This window comes from Oncorhynchus nerka, linkage group LG5 (genome assembly GCF_034236695.1).
Source record: "Oncorhynchus nerka isolate Pitt River linkage group LG5, Oner_Uvic_2.0, whole genome shotgun sequence".
NCBI lineage: Eukaryota > Metazoa > Chordata > Actinopteri > Salmoniformes > Salmonidae > Oncorhynchus > Oncorhynchus nerka.
Window position 1 is genome coordinate 39,963,271 of NC_088400.1, and position 14,750 is coordinate 39,978,020.

Sequence of the window (14,750 nt, forward strand, 5' to 3'; positions counted from 1 at the left end):
GACCTCCTCCAAAAGGACAGTAGTGGCCTCTGAGGGCACACGGGTCATTACCAAATCCATGTTGGCTCGTTAGACTGAGCTTGGAGAATGGCCAGGGGACAGGAGAGCTGGAAGCTTGGAAACCAGTGATCCACATATACAGAGTCACAACAAACACACACACACACACACACATAAACACACACATACACACAGACATGTCTTCTTACCTCTTGCTGCCTATGTTAGGAGTAACAGTCCAAATCTACAGAGATCATGTCACACCTTGTTTTCCTAGATCAGGTTAAGATCTCAGTAAATCTCATGCTTTTCTCTTTAGTCAGACCTCTAGCCAGGGTTGGGGAGGAGTAACAGATTACCCCCCCCAAAAAACGGTAGCTGTAATCCCTTACTTTACCAGCAAAAATATTGTAATCACATTACAGATATTTTTCAAAAACAATATGATTACTTATAGGATTACTTTTACATTCAGAAAGGATGTTTGAGTAAAAATCTTTGACATCTGTGTTTTCTCAATGACATTTGAATCAGCATTGGAAAAAGTTCTTCCTGAGCGAGTCTGACCACAAGTTAGAGACCACTATGATTGACACCAAATGTGTTTAATGGATCGTGTGAACAGAACAGGAATAGGCTTTTTTAGGCTACAGTCCAAGCTATGTCTTCCAATGGTGTGACTGCTGTTGGTATCCAAAGATTATCCAACTTGAATAAATGTTTGGAGGACAAAAGCAGTGGTGTAGCCTACGGGCGATACGGATATCACTTATCTACATCTCACATTAATGTGAATCTCATTTACCTATTTGCACCGTAGGCTTCAGATTATGGTGGTTGTGGATGGCTGTTTACAATTGTATTTGTGTATTTTATCCCAATAATGGTTCAATTGAAGAAGCGTAAGCTGCCTATCAATCATTGTTTTTGCGACCAGTGGACAGCCAGTGAAAAATTAGCTCTTGCAACAGCTGCATAGTGCAGACCTTTTTTGACTGCAACCGCCAACCACAGGAGCCTGCTGTCAATGTAAATGACCTGCTGCCGCTCTGCTAATCATCAGATGGGGGGAGGAGAAGAGGTAGGGGGCCCATGTGGGTAACTGGGGGGCCCTGCCTTGGTTGGGTAACTGATTCAGGGCCGGCCCTAGCCTTTTGAGGGCCCTAAGTGAGATTTGGATGAGGGGCCCCCCCCACCTCGCGGGCAATACACTTTAGTCGCCCCCCTCTTGACAGCAGAGAGAAAGCTAATTACCTGCAATTCTACACATTTTGCTATGACTTATGCCATGTTAATGATATCTGAGTGACAGTGACTAACAACATCAATGGGGGCCCCCTCGAGGTCAGGGCCCCTGGGCACATGTCCTGTATGGCATGTCAGTATTCGGTATTCAGCCATGGTTAATAAAAGTTTAGATAGCAGGCTAGACTATTTTACAAATCTAAAAATTGTTAGCTGACAAGGCTAATTGAGTGACTATCAGTAACTGACATAACAGAAAAACTGCAGATGCACAACCACATTTCTAAATTGCACCTTGTGTATCTTTCTATTCTAACTCTTAACAGTAAGCTGAGACCCCGACTGAATGTAAAAAAAATATATATATGCTCAGGTAAAACAATTTGGCTAATCTATATTTCCAAGTCCTATTCTTGAAGATCAAGAGGTATTAAATTAATTGGAATGACTGTAAATCTGACAGACTTTGGATTTTAATGTAAAGATATTACCTAGCTAATATATTATTATCTGTAGTAGAAAGCAATGGGTTAGAAGAAGCCTACATAACCAACCCATAAAGTAAAATACAACCTCCATTTAAGGCCAACAATGTAAACTCTAACATTGATTTATCCTGCAATGGATGTCATTCAATTGGTGATAGTAATTTGTGTGTCCTTCTAATACCTCTTAAAGGGAAAGTAATCTAAAAGTAGCTGAAAGTAATCAGATTATGTTACTGAGTTTGGGTAATCAAAAAGGTACGTTACTGATTACAATTTTGAACAAGTAACTTAACTAATGGATTACATTTAGAAAGTAATCTACCCAACTCTGAGCACATACGATTACAATGACGATACTTTCAACCAGTAAACACACACACACCCCAGTGATGATAAGTGTCGTTTAAAATGAGGGAGGACTATTATTTTTTTAATGAGCATGGCCTTATTTCTATTACAGCATATTGGATGATTGTCATTCATATTCCATTCACCCAGTTCAATGTAACATCGATAGGTTTAGGCTACTACATGATACTCAAATATTCCTGTTACCCATCATGAGGTTGCTACAACCTAGCCTGTGAATTAAAGTTTACAACATAGGTGCACACAGGTCATTGCCTTCATCGAGCTGATCTAGGGCGTAATCATTAGTCCAACAGTTGCAAACAAGAGCTTCTATTGGACAAATTCAGGTATGTTTGTTCTGTTTGCTTCCGTTTAAGAAATGTTTTTCAACAGAATCGGCGGAATGAATACACCACTGATCACACGTCAACACAGTTCACTTTCATAGCAGCCACGTTGTATTCCTTCAGCCACGTTGTATTCCTTCAGCGCTCTCCTCCTCTCACCTTTTCCCTTCGCTTGTAGACTTCAGTGCACAACACATCAGCTCTGACCAGGGAAACAAAAACTTTCTAAGCCAAACCATATCATAACCGCTACACACAGCCTAAATCGCTGTCACCATATTTGCTAAAATAATGTCATTGTCAACATACAGTAGCTAATAGAACTAACGTGTTACTATACCCGCTACAATCATGCAGTAACGTTACAGTGTATAGTCAGTAAGCAGGTCAGCATTTACACCGGTGGGCCCCAGTGGCAATAAATTAGTCAAACTGAAAGCTTACCTTGACTTGGGAGAGTTCCAGTGTTGTGGTGTTGGATAGTCATAGCCAACTAGTTAACATAGAATCCCCTGTTTGAGTCGAGTGTTTGAGTAGCCTAAACTAGCTAGCTGCATTTGCTAGCTAAGTGAATGTGAGATAAAACAAACCAAAATGGAAAATGGCAACCTAAATAGGATCCCCAATCAGAGACAACGATAAACAGCTGTCTCTGATTGGGAACGAATCCAGGCCACCATAGACCTACATATACCTAGACATACTAAAACCCCATAGATATACAAAAACCCTAGACAGGATAAAACACCTAGACAATACAAAAACTTAACCAACCACCCTTGTCACACCCTGACCTAACCAAAAGAAAAAGAAAACAAAGATAACCAAGGTCAGGGCGTGACAGGACTATGCACCACACACACTTGCATGCATCACAAAAATACATATCCAGTCCCAATAGGCATATCCTCGGGTAGAAATCTGCAGGAATGTCCATGTGCCACATCCTCAACTAAAGTGTGTGTGTTAGTGGTCCCCCCCCCCGCACGCTACATCGCTACGCTCGTTACACCCCACCCAAACAATTCCAAAATGTTTACCAGCGACAAGCCTGGCTCATGATTTAGTGCCGGACTGCCCATATCACTGCATTTTAGTGCCCTATTAAGAGATACAGGATTTATGGGGACGCAGCCTCAAGCTACTTAACCAACAGATAAAACAGTTAGCCAGGGTGGGTGGAGGGTTGCTATTGGTGACCCGCGATGCAAATCACCCCTATCAGTCGCCACTGTAAAGTGGTTAATGCCGGCAATTCATGGCCCCTTCCCTACACACACACACATGCACACACACACACAAGCGCCTCTGTTTCAAATGATCCGTAGACCCTGTAAATCAAACTCTGATTCTGCTCTGCATCTTTTACCACCTCTCCTCGGATTATCGCTGATAAACACACACACACACACACACACACACACACACACACACACACATTATTAAATGTATGCAAGTGCACACACACTCCCTATATAGCAAGCATTTGAATATAAAATGGTGAAATTGCAGGAACTTTATTTAGTTTGGTGACAATGTCCTCTTTCTCTCGTGATCATTATACATTACTCACGTCTTATGCACGTCTTACATGCCTTCTCTATGACATCACATTCGGCATACACACTTGCGCCTATAACCAGCATAAGGGACGGGTAGGGGATACATTTGGTTGGCAGACAAAATGGAGGTTGCACTCTGAGGTGGGACCTCCATCTAAAACCAGGAAGCAGTTTGTTTCCAGTGCTGCCATTTAATGGGGGAAATTGTGCCAAGGCAAGCAGAAAGCTCCAATGGGGCGTGGTGAAATATTGGCTTGTGGCCATTAAAACAGGTGTTATTACAAGCTAATATTGCAATTAGATGGCCGGGCCAGTTTCATGAGTGGGACCATAAATTCCCAGAGACTGTCAGAGCTTACTGGGGGACCAGTGGCTAATTACTCAGTATAGACCACATGGGCCCTAACCCTCCTTGTCTCCTCCTATCTCCCATCACCCTCTTACCTTAATGGATCTTCTGGACACGGGAGTCATACCCTTCTCTCCCCACCCCCCACCCCTCATAGCTTTCCATGATCTGTTCTATAGTACTAACCACTAGCCATCCCCTACAGTCTGTCAATGGACATTTGTTTAGGGCTGTCTCTGTTGGTGTCGGTTACTGTTTATGAGTGGCTTGGGAAGCTGTCCATCATTGGTTGGACCAGTCGATGGGGAGTTATGAAAGCTCTCCTGGAAATAGATCTCATATACTGTATATATTGAAGCATCCTCGTTTTTCATATGATCAGTATTACACTGGAGATTTAAAGCAAAAGTCATGTCATCTATCAGGTGCAGACATCTGTTAACGTGTGGATATACACTGAGTGTACAAAACATTAGGAACACCTTCCTAATATTGAGTTGCACCCCCCACTTTGCCCCCAGAACAGCCTCAATTCGTCGAGGCGTGGACAACAAGGTGTCGAAAGGGATGCTGGTCAAATCAAATTTATTGTCGCATACACATGGTTAGCAGATGTTAATGCGAGTGTAGCGAAATGCTTGTGGTCCATGTTGACTCCAATACTTCCCACAGTTGTGTCAAGGTGACTGGATGTCCTTTGGGTGGTGAACCATTCTTGATACAGATGTGAAAAACGCAGCATCATTGCAGTTCTTGACACACTCAAACCGGTGCGCCTGGCACCTACTACCATACCCAGTTAAAAGGCACAGAGGTCTTTCCAATTCACCCTCCGACTGGCACACATACACAATCAATGGCTCAATTGTCTCAAGGCTTAAAAATTCTTCTTTAACCGTTCTCCTCCCCTCCATCTACACTGATTTGAAGTGGATTTTCACAAGTGACATTAATAAGGGAGCATAGCTTTCAGCCGGACTCACCTGGTCAGTCTGTCACGGCAAGAGCAGGTGTTCCTAATGTTTTGTACACTCAACCTGTGTGGACGGGTATTAGCGAACACCAATATTTCTGTGTGTATGCATGCATGCACGTTTCCAGGCGCTGGACTGACTGACAACCTCCACTGAGGGCTAACTCTGCGGGGGGTGATGGGGTTATCAGCCTCCCCGGACTCTTTCCAGCAATCGCAGCCTATTGATCGGCCAGTGAGCACATCAGAGCCGGCCAGATTAAGAGTATAGATTTACAATAAAAGCAGGACATTACTCGGCAGCCCGGGTAAAAATTGAAAGAAGAAAAAAAGATCAGGTTCTGGAAGTGGGATGAGTCAGGGCCGAGAGAGAGGAAGGGGTTGCCAGGTTGGGGGGTGGGATGGTGGAATGAGTCAGGGCCGAGAGAGAGGAAGGGGTTGCCAGGTTGGGGAGTGGGATGGTGGAATGAGTCAGGGCCGAGAGAGAGGAAGGGGTTGCCAGGTTGGGGAGTGGGATGGTGGAATGAGTCAGGACTGAGAGAGAGGAAGGGGTTGCCAGGTTGGGGAATGGGATGGTGGAATGAGTCAGGGCCGAGAGAGAGGAAGGAAGGGGTTGCCAGGTTGGGGAGTGGGATGGTGGAATTGAGTCAGGGCCGAGAGAGAGGAAGGGGTTGCCAGGTTGGGGAGTGGGATGGTGGAATGAGTCAGGACTGAGAGAGAGGAAGGGGTTGCCAGGTTGGGGAATGGGATGGTGGAATGAGTCAGGGCCGAGAGAGAGGAAGGAAGGGGTTGGTAGGTTGGGGAATGGGATGGTGGAATGAGTCGGGGCCGAGAGAGAGGAAGGAAGGGGTTGCCAGGTTGGGGAGTGGGATGGTGGAATGAGTCAGGGCCGAGAGAGAGGAAGGGGTTGGTAGGTTGTGGAGTAGAACTTTGTCAGATTTTATGGGTTGTTTGTCCGGGGTTATGTTTTGAGGAGACAGGTTATGGGTACAAGGGGCCAACTGCTATTACATGATTTTGCATTGGGCTTTATGTATGTTATTGAAGGCAGTTGTCAACGTTGTTTTAACGGCTTTTTATCACATAGGCATTATGGAGGTCACCTTGTCGGGTGTTGCGTTGTGGGTAGCCTTGCTTTGTGGTATCTTTTGTATTTCGGCCTTAGAATGGTGCAGTTAGGCTATATCAGGGGTGGTGGTTGGGGGGAGTGAGACTCAGGGGTGTGTGTGCGTGTTCAGGGGGTGGGGGGGGTCAGAGACTGTGGTGTAGGTGTAAAATATGGATGGGGGACTGTTGGTGGCCTGGTCTTCTGGTTGAATTATTCAGTATATCCCATCCCTCACACAAGGGGGGACGGCCTACCGCTGCTCCATCACGACTTTCAGGAAACCAAACGGTCTTTAAGAGAAGGAGAGAGAGAGGTAGACGTCATCCTCTCGGGCTATAGATTTATGTTCTATTTTGGCAAGAATTTTGTTTGTTCTGCTGACCGATGGTGGCAAGACTAGCACTGGGGACAGGGGAAATGGGGTCGGTTGCCACAGTGAGGCGTGTATGTGTGTGAGGTACCTGCAGTGTGTTTATGGTCCTGTAATCTTATCCAATGACTGCCACCCCTCGGGCTCTGCTAAGAGATGCAAAAACTCTCAACGTGAAGTTGTTTGTTGTCTCTTCTCCTTAATTCAAATTATACAGTAGCTAGCCACATTACCTTACACCTTCTGGTTGCTCCTCGACTTCTACTTCGTGTGTGTGTATGCTTATATTTATGTGCTTGTGTCAGGGTTAGCCCAGATGACCTTGACGACTGCTCCACAGGGTAAGAGGGAAATATCAGCGCCAGTGTTTGTGGTTCACCCCTCTCGCCTTTCAGCAGGGTATCTATTCCAACACACACACACACACACACACACACACACTACAGCTCCCCCAAATAGAAAACCACACAATCACAGCCACGGTCGCACTCTACCCCGGGATGATATGATACGACTAGCTGCCTCTGGTGAACAATGCTCCCACAAAAACATTATTCCTACCTCTCTCTTGGCTTTGATTCCCAGAGGAGAACCACTACTCGTATCCAACCTGCATGACTCTCCAACTTATTGAATCTTTGCATTTTCCTCAAGGAGGCTGAAGCTCGTCGAGCAGTTATTCTAATACAGATGTTGCCATTAAACAATCATCCTCCATTTACCATTCAGAGGAGGGTTTTCCAGTCCCTTAAAACCCAAAGGCTCTGTGAATATAACACACTTCACTCTCCCTCTGTTGAACGGGGGCTCGGAAGCTGCCAAGTCACCCTGTTGGCAGGCGGTTGGGAACAGAAGGGGTGTTTCGCTACCTGTCTTAGCGTTCACAGCCTGTGGTAATATCCGTCTGGGTGGTTCCATCAGGCCGGGGTGGAGCCAGGGCCTCCAGCGGGCCCCCGGGGCTGAGCATGGCTGATGTGATACGCTGTGAAGTGTGCACTGGTCCAATGTTGCCCATAAACCTATTCACCAGAGGGGAAAAGATATCATTCACCATTTGTTTTAGGATAGTAACTCCTTCCCATTTCCTCTGTCCTTGTTTACTCTCTGTTGTGGATCTGCATGTTCTAGATAGGTATAGTTAACTGAAATGGGATTGAGCCCTAATTGGAACCCACTCATCGACACACGGACTCTCTTCACAAACAGATCCAGCCACGCTTCCCAGGCACCGACTCCAGTCCACCTTCTCACCCAGAGTAGCGCTCCATGTGGGGGCATGGGAACTGGGAAAATCCCTAGTCCTGACAGGGCCCCCCCTACCAAGACCTGCCAGCCGCTAAGCCCTCCTGCCCCCCCCTCCAGCGCCTGCTTGTCACTAATGCTGCCGTTAGCCCTTTACTACTCGTCGGTGAGAGAAAAGCTATCGATCCCTGTTTGTTGATCCTGCTGTTGACATACCACTGGCTCCTGTGGCTTTCAAAGAGCCAACACGGGGTGGGATGTAATCTGTAAACACCGCCGGGGACCCCTCGCCGAGCCCTCCACTCCCAGCCCCACCATCGACTCAACAGCTCAGGCTTAGCTGGGATGCCTTCGCACCCCAACCACCCACCTGCTCCTCTTCCCAGTCCTTTACCTCAACCCCCCCATCTTCAACTCAGCTGATTGTGAAACCATGGGGCAGCAGCATCTTCCTATCATGAATGTATTCACCTTTGATATCGGCCAACTCCCCTCCCCCACGATGGTCTCTCTCTCTCTCTCTCTCTCACTCACTCACTCACTCACACTCTCTCTCTCTCTCTCTCTCTCTCACACGCTAATCACCCGAGTGTTTCCCCAATTAAGAATGCACAGATAACCCTCCATTCCCTCCAAACCCCACTGACACACACACACACACACACTCGGGTGGTTTAATCAGGAGGAGGAGGAGTGTGGTGTGGCTAATTAAGTCGGTCCATCCATGAGCCCAGTCCTGCCAAACAGATGTGAGGAGGCAATTTGATGCAGGATAATAGCTGCTTGCTATAACCATTCATAACAGCTCACAGCCCGCAGGTTGTTTTTAACACCCCTGATATAGAGTATAGCTCTTGAAACATTGTCTAACTTGAAAATAAGAGTAGTCTGTTGTTGGTTTTCACCCTTGAGCAAGACACTTAACCTTCATAGCTGGAGCAAATATGAATCTTTATGAATATCTAACATGGGGAACAACCCCACAGATTATTTAGGTCAGTCTGCAATGGAGGGTAGTTCGTTTCATCAGCAAGCAGGTTTCGTTTATCAGCCTTTGGTTTTTTCTTCTCGTAGTGTGAGGATGCAATCTGGACGCGGCATGCCCGAACCAGCCACAGCAGTTCAAGGGAAGAAGGAGAGGAGGGAGTGAATCACTGGATGGATGAAAAGAAGAGTGTGGATGAGGAGGGAGGAGTTGGGGCGGGTGGTTGAGTGGAGAAAAGTGGTGGTGTGGATGAGGAGAGAGGAGAGATGGCAGAGTTGGGTGGGTGGGGGGGTAGGGGGTGGAGAAGAGTTGTGGTGTGAGGGAGTGTGAATGAGACAGGATGGGGGAGGAGGACGGAGGAAAAGAAGGATGGATGGAGGGAGGCAGGCAGGGACAAAGAGGAGCAGATTAAGAGGGTATTGATTTCTATATAAAGATTCCGAGATTTGATATGAGGAGGGTCGCAGGAGAGGGGCCGGCCGCGAGAGAGAGAGAGAGCGAACACACAGGGGGAAGTCGAGGAGATCCATTACATCACCGTAAACAGTCCGATTCCACAGGGCTCATCGGTAACACCGGCGCACCGGATCAACACACAGACGCCACCCAAGGAGTTAGAATGGATGATCAGCTGACAAACTATGAGAGAGAACGCACACAAAGTGTTTCCCAATGTTTATGTTTCTTACACTTACCTCTCATAGGGCCTCACCTGTCAAACCACGCAGAATAACATCACAAAACAAATCCACCAGCGATATTACATACAGACATTTCACCGAGAGATGATATATGCTCATGCGAAAGAGTTGTTGCGGAATCTCCCAAAGACATTTTAACTAGGGAGAAAACAGTCCGGGAGGCAGTTGATCAATCATAAACCAAACCATCAGATTGTATGTTTATTGCACAGACTGAAATTCTATACAGTATTCCCACTATAGGTTGCCTACCAAGTTGAGTTTGTTAGCGGTGGGGGGGTAATGACAGTTGAAATCCTGTTGTTTCTAAGGTTTGGCTCTTTGTGTGTGTGTGTGTGTGTGTGTGTGAATCAACACTTTGTTATGCACTGTGTACATATCTCGCAGGATCATCTATATTTGATGCAACTCTGACGCCAGGGCAGGATGAGACCCTATTGCTTTCACACACACACACACACACACACACACACACACACAAAAAAAAAACACAGAAATAACAAAATAAATGGATTGGCTACAGTGTCAATAACATGCACTCATACAGAATGCACTCAGTCATAAACATATAGACAAACACTTAGAAACGCTTAGAAAATGTAGCAAACTCATATATACAGTGTATACCTACAGTAGATCTTAAGCCATCTTGTCTACAGATTTACCCCTCTTCACAAAGGGATTCACACACACACACTCACCCACAACACAAATCAATACCAATTTATAATTCAGGATTGCTGGAGTTTGGGTTTTAGGGCAGGCTGGCTTCCAGCCTTCATAAATATTACAGTGTTATTGACTTGATCCGAATTAATTGGAGATTTTTTTTCTCTCTTTTTTTTCTGCCGTTCCCCCCTTTTCTTGTTTCAGGGGGCTGAGCAATAAAGTCTACTTTTATTTATTCCCTTTGAGTTAGAGATGAGAGGCCTAACGGGATACAAATTTGATCCCTAGAATGAAATAAAGTGGATAATAGCTGACAGAGGACGAAGCCTTGACAAATCTAGGGAGAGATGTGCTACATGTGCCGGGATTGGGTTAAGCGGAGTAATTTGTCTGCGCTGCGTCTCGTCCGTCTGCTTCAGCGATCTGGGCTCCAACACAGGCTTTGTGCCCCTTAGTGCAAACATGTCGTCTTGTAAGACATTGATCATTGGGATCTGAGAGGCAAACTAGTGCAGAGTAGCCTTCCGGTTTGGGAGCATGGCAGACACTATACACAATACTTAGACAGGCTCTAGTGTACTGTACTACATGAGTACAGATGGATACTCCAACGTACTTTAGCATTTATGAAAAGATGAAATAATAGAAAATGTTATCATTGCATCGCTGCTTATGTCGACAATAACAGCTTCATACAAAGCTAGTAGTACTTATATTCATTATAATAATAATGATGATGGTGAAATAAGGAAAATGACACACACACACACACACACACACACACACACGTACCTATCACTCTAGCTTCTCCCGACCTCCACCCCCAGCTCAGATCTCCTGGGGAGACCTCTATGGTTGACTCGCTGAAAGAAAATCAATCATGTCATGAAGCAGAGCCCCCCCCCAAAAAAAACACCCTACTACTTGGTGATGTAAAGTCCAGTGAGCAGAGCAGCCTCTGTAGCACGCCCTGACAGTATTCACAAACACCTTGTGCATTTTACCTCTACCACACACGCACATACACACACACACACACATACACACACACACATACACACATACAATCAAAAAACAAAGACACACACAGACACAGACACAGGTGTAGACTGGTGAGCGGAGGGCAGAGTGGAGGTTTAAGGCAGGGGCTCTGGGGAGGAGGGATTTGGGAGCGGAGTGTGTTCCCTGCAGTCAATACACAGAGCTCCTCAGCTCAGCAGGCCCTCTATTAATCCTCTAATCAGGGCCTGGGACCACTGGTACACTGAGAAGGAGCTGGGTGAACCCAATGAGAACACACATGCTCCAAATGTATTTAGAACTCATTTAGGTTAAACATGAACCGATTTGTATAGTTGTTGTTTTTTGTTACGCACTCTTATAAAGGCGTTCTATAAAGGCATGATCGCAGTTGAGACTTCGACGTCACATCTTTGTTTCTGTCACAGTAGTCAATATTTTCGTTGGGCAAGCAGGATGCAAATGAATGATATTAGCTACCAATATGTGGTCAAGCTTAGTTTTACTTAAGATAATTCCTATTTGGCAAAAAAAGGCATCTTGCTACCCAACCCCAGCAGCCAGCAGCAGCTCCTCTCAGAACCCATAGACACGTCAGCTCTATTCTCCTACACGGTAAAAACGCCCCCCCCCCCACCCCCTATTTTTCCTATATTTTATTTTTCATCTTAATGGCACAGCTGGCTACAGTGCTGGGGATGACCCGGCTCACACCAAGTGAGAGTGTGAAATACTGTAGACAACTGAACTAGTATGTCTGTAGGTATGTCTGTCAGTCCGCCCACATGGGTACGTGCCCACACTTGTGTATCGAAACAAATATGTATAAAGTTAGTTTTAGCATGGTTCCTGAGCACTCGGTCTTCATTGGGAGTTTCAGAACCCAGTGAAACACAAGTTGGACTTTCCTCTGCAGCTTAATAAGAAAGTCTGCTCATATCCCAGCAGCTGCAGGTTCTTGCTGTGTTGCAGTTATGCCAGTTATGTCCTTTTGGCTTTTAAAGGATTGTCTGGTGCCGGATAATCATGACTGAAATATTGGGTGGGTTGGCGAGGGGGGTAGAGGGGGGCACATTTGGCACAGCAAGCAGGGAGGAGGGAGGCAGGCAGGCTCTGCCCGGTCGTCTTTAGCTGCAGTAAAACCCTCTTAGTGGGTAATGCCATCTGGCCCGGGCCCCTGGTGGAGGCGTAACGGGCCCAAAAACTTGGGGTCGGGATGCTTTACTGCCCAAGCCTGCCGTCTGCAGATGGCACCAGCCGCGCCAGTGGAAAACGCCAAGGTCGACGCGTGTGGCACGGGAGTGGCACAGCTAAATGGCACGGAGAGAAATATGTGGATGTGCCGGACTGATTTTAACATCAAGCCAGGGCTATGCTCGACTAAGATGCTATGCTAGCTACATTACTTAGCTCTATTTCACTGTATGTCAGTTCTGTCACTGCTAATACCTGTGTGTGTGTGTGTGTGTGTGTTATGCCCAGAGGTCTGGCGCCATAGTCACAGTTCTCCTTTACTACCAGGGTGGCAGCTGGCAAAATGAATAGCCATTTTAACACCAGTGAGCACGGAACAGGCGCGGCGCACAAAGGAATTTAATAAGTGAGAGAGAGAGAGAAAAGGAGAGAGAGAGGTTTTCTCTTTTATTTCAATATGATGTTACTCCCACTCCTCCTTCTCCCCCCTCTCCCACTCCTCCTTCTCCCCCCTCTCCCACTTCTCCCTCCCCTCCCACTCCTCCTTCTCCCCCTCTCCCTCCTCTTTCTCCCCCTCTCCCACTCCTCTTTCTCCCCCTCTCCCACTCCTCATTCTCCCCCTCTCCCACTCCTCCTTCTCCCCCCTCTCTCCATCCTTTTCTCCACAAACAGGCGCAGGCTCCCCTGGCTCTCCACACCGCCTCCAGCTAAAGATGAGACTGAAAATTAATTTGGGGGGTTTCATTAGATTGGCTTTTTGGCCCATTTCCCTGAGTTAGTCCCTGAGCAGAGAGCCCTGGCATCGCTCTCGCCAGCCCCCTCCACCCACCAACCCCTGCACCCCCTGCTCATGCCTGTCACAACTCGGGCCGACGAGAATAACCAGGAGTGGGTGGAGACGGGGTAAAATCACAAAAAAACTGAGCGAGAAAGAGCCCACTATGCTTTAGTGATCATTATAAAGAGTCCATACCCCATGCCCTTAGGAATCTGTAATGCTACTTTGTTACTTGCGTGTGAAAAATCTCTTGCCTTGGGCTCCATCTCCTAAAGCTCCCGTTACACATATCTCAATTCAGATGTTCAGGTACAAACAATCGCAGTGTGTGTGTGTGAGAGCGAGAGAGTCAAGGAATTTGGCGGTCATTTTAGCCAAATTTCTAACCATTATTTCCAACCCAGTGTTCTAAAATCAGACTCTACGAATAGCTTATTGTGTGAATTATTGGATGGATCCAACAGTTTTACTGTGCCTCTGTTTCGATGTTCTTTATATGGTACAAACAACAAGCAATGTTAAACCCACTTCAACACCCTCTCTGCCAATTTTCCCCTCTCAACACCCTCTCCTGGTCGTCATGTACCAAAACCTCAGCCGTGATTTTTGTTGTTTTCTCCCCAAAGAGTTTTTGAGAAAATTCTCTCGCTTTTTCCTTCAGACAGACTCTGGTAAATTGAGTTTTCAAGGTGAATGTCCCATTACTGGAGAAGGTTGACAAATTAATTTGGTGGGCGCCTTGTTGCAGTGTGGCTAGCGATAGAGACCAGGCTGTCAATTTGAGAAATGAGGTCTGGCTCATGGAGCCAGATGGGAGAGAAATGGAACAGCACATTAGCTAATTACTTATGCAAATCACCCCGGTCCTGCACCTTAACTTAAGCACGCTGGATGATACTTTGGGAGGCTGGAGAGTTTTAGATAATGTTAATCCTATAGCCCGCCACCCCTCTCTAGTGAGGCTCTTCACCTGCTGAGGTGGTCTCCATGAGGGATTACAAACACACCGGGAGAATACACGTGTGTGTGTGTGTGTGTGTGTGTGTGGTAACACATGGGAGCACACATACACACACCTGGACTCGCTCGCACAAACGTATATGTCCTCTGTGCATACACACACACACACACACACCAACACACAGACAATAGTCTTTGTCCACACCATTTGTTCTTTGTTATAATTTTTTCTGGTAATTTTGCTCTCCACAGTTGATTCCAGCCCATCTGCTGAGTAAACCTTGGTGTGTTTGTTGTTAACTTACAACATGAACCAAGCCTCTGTAGCCAGGTGTTCATTTAACGCCTAACGGCAACACTGAGAAGACACCCATGAGCCTGGTTTTCTACGTTCACTGCCTAGCCATA

General features: G+C 46.4%; 1 protein-coding gene across 8 annotated transcripts in view; it reads left to right on the top strand.

Annotated features, from left to right (window-relative positions):
* LOC115129485 (transcription factor COE3-like) overlaps positions 1-14,750 on the top strand; it is a 96,033-nt gene that overhangs the window by 22,220 nt on the left and 59,063 nt on the right. The gene's annotated exons all lie outside the window — the stretch shown is intronic.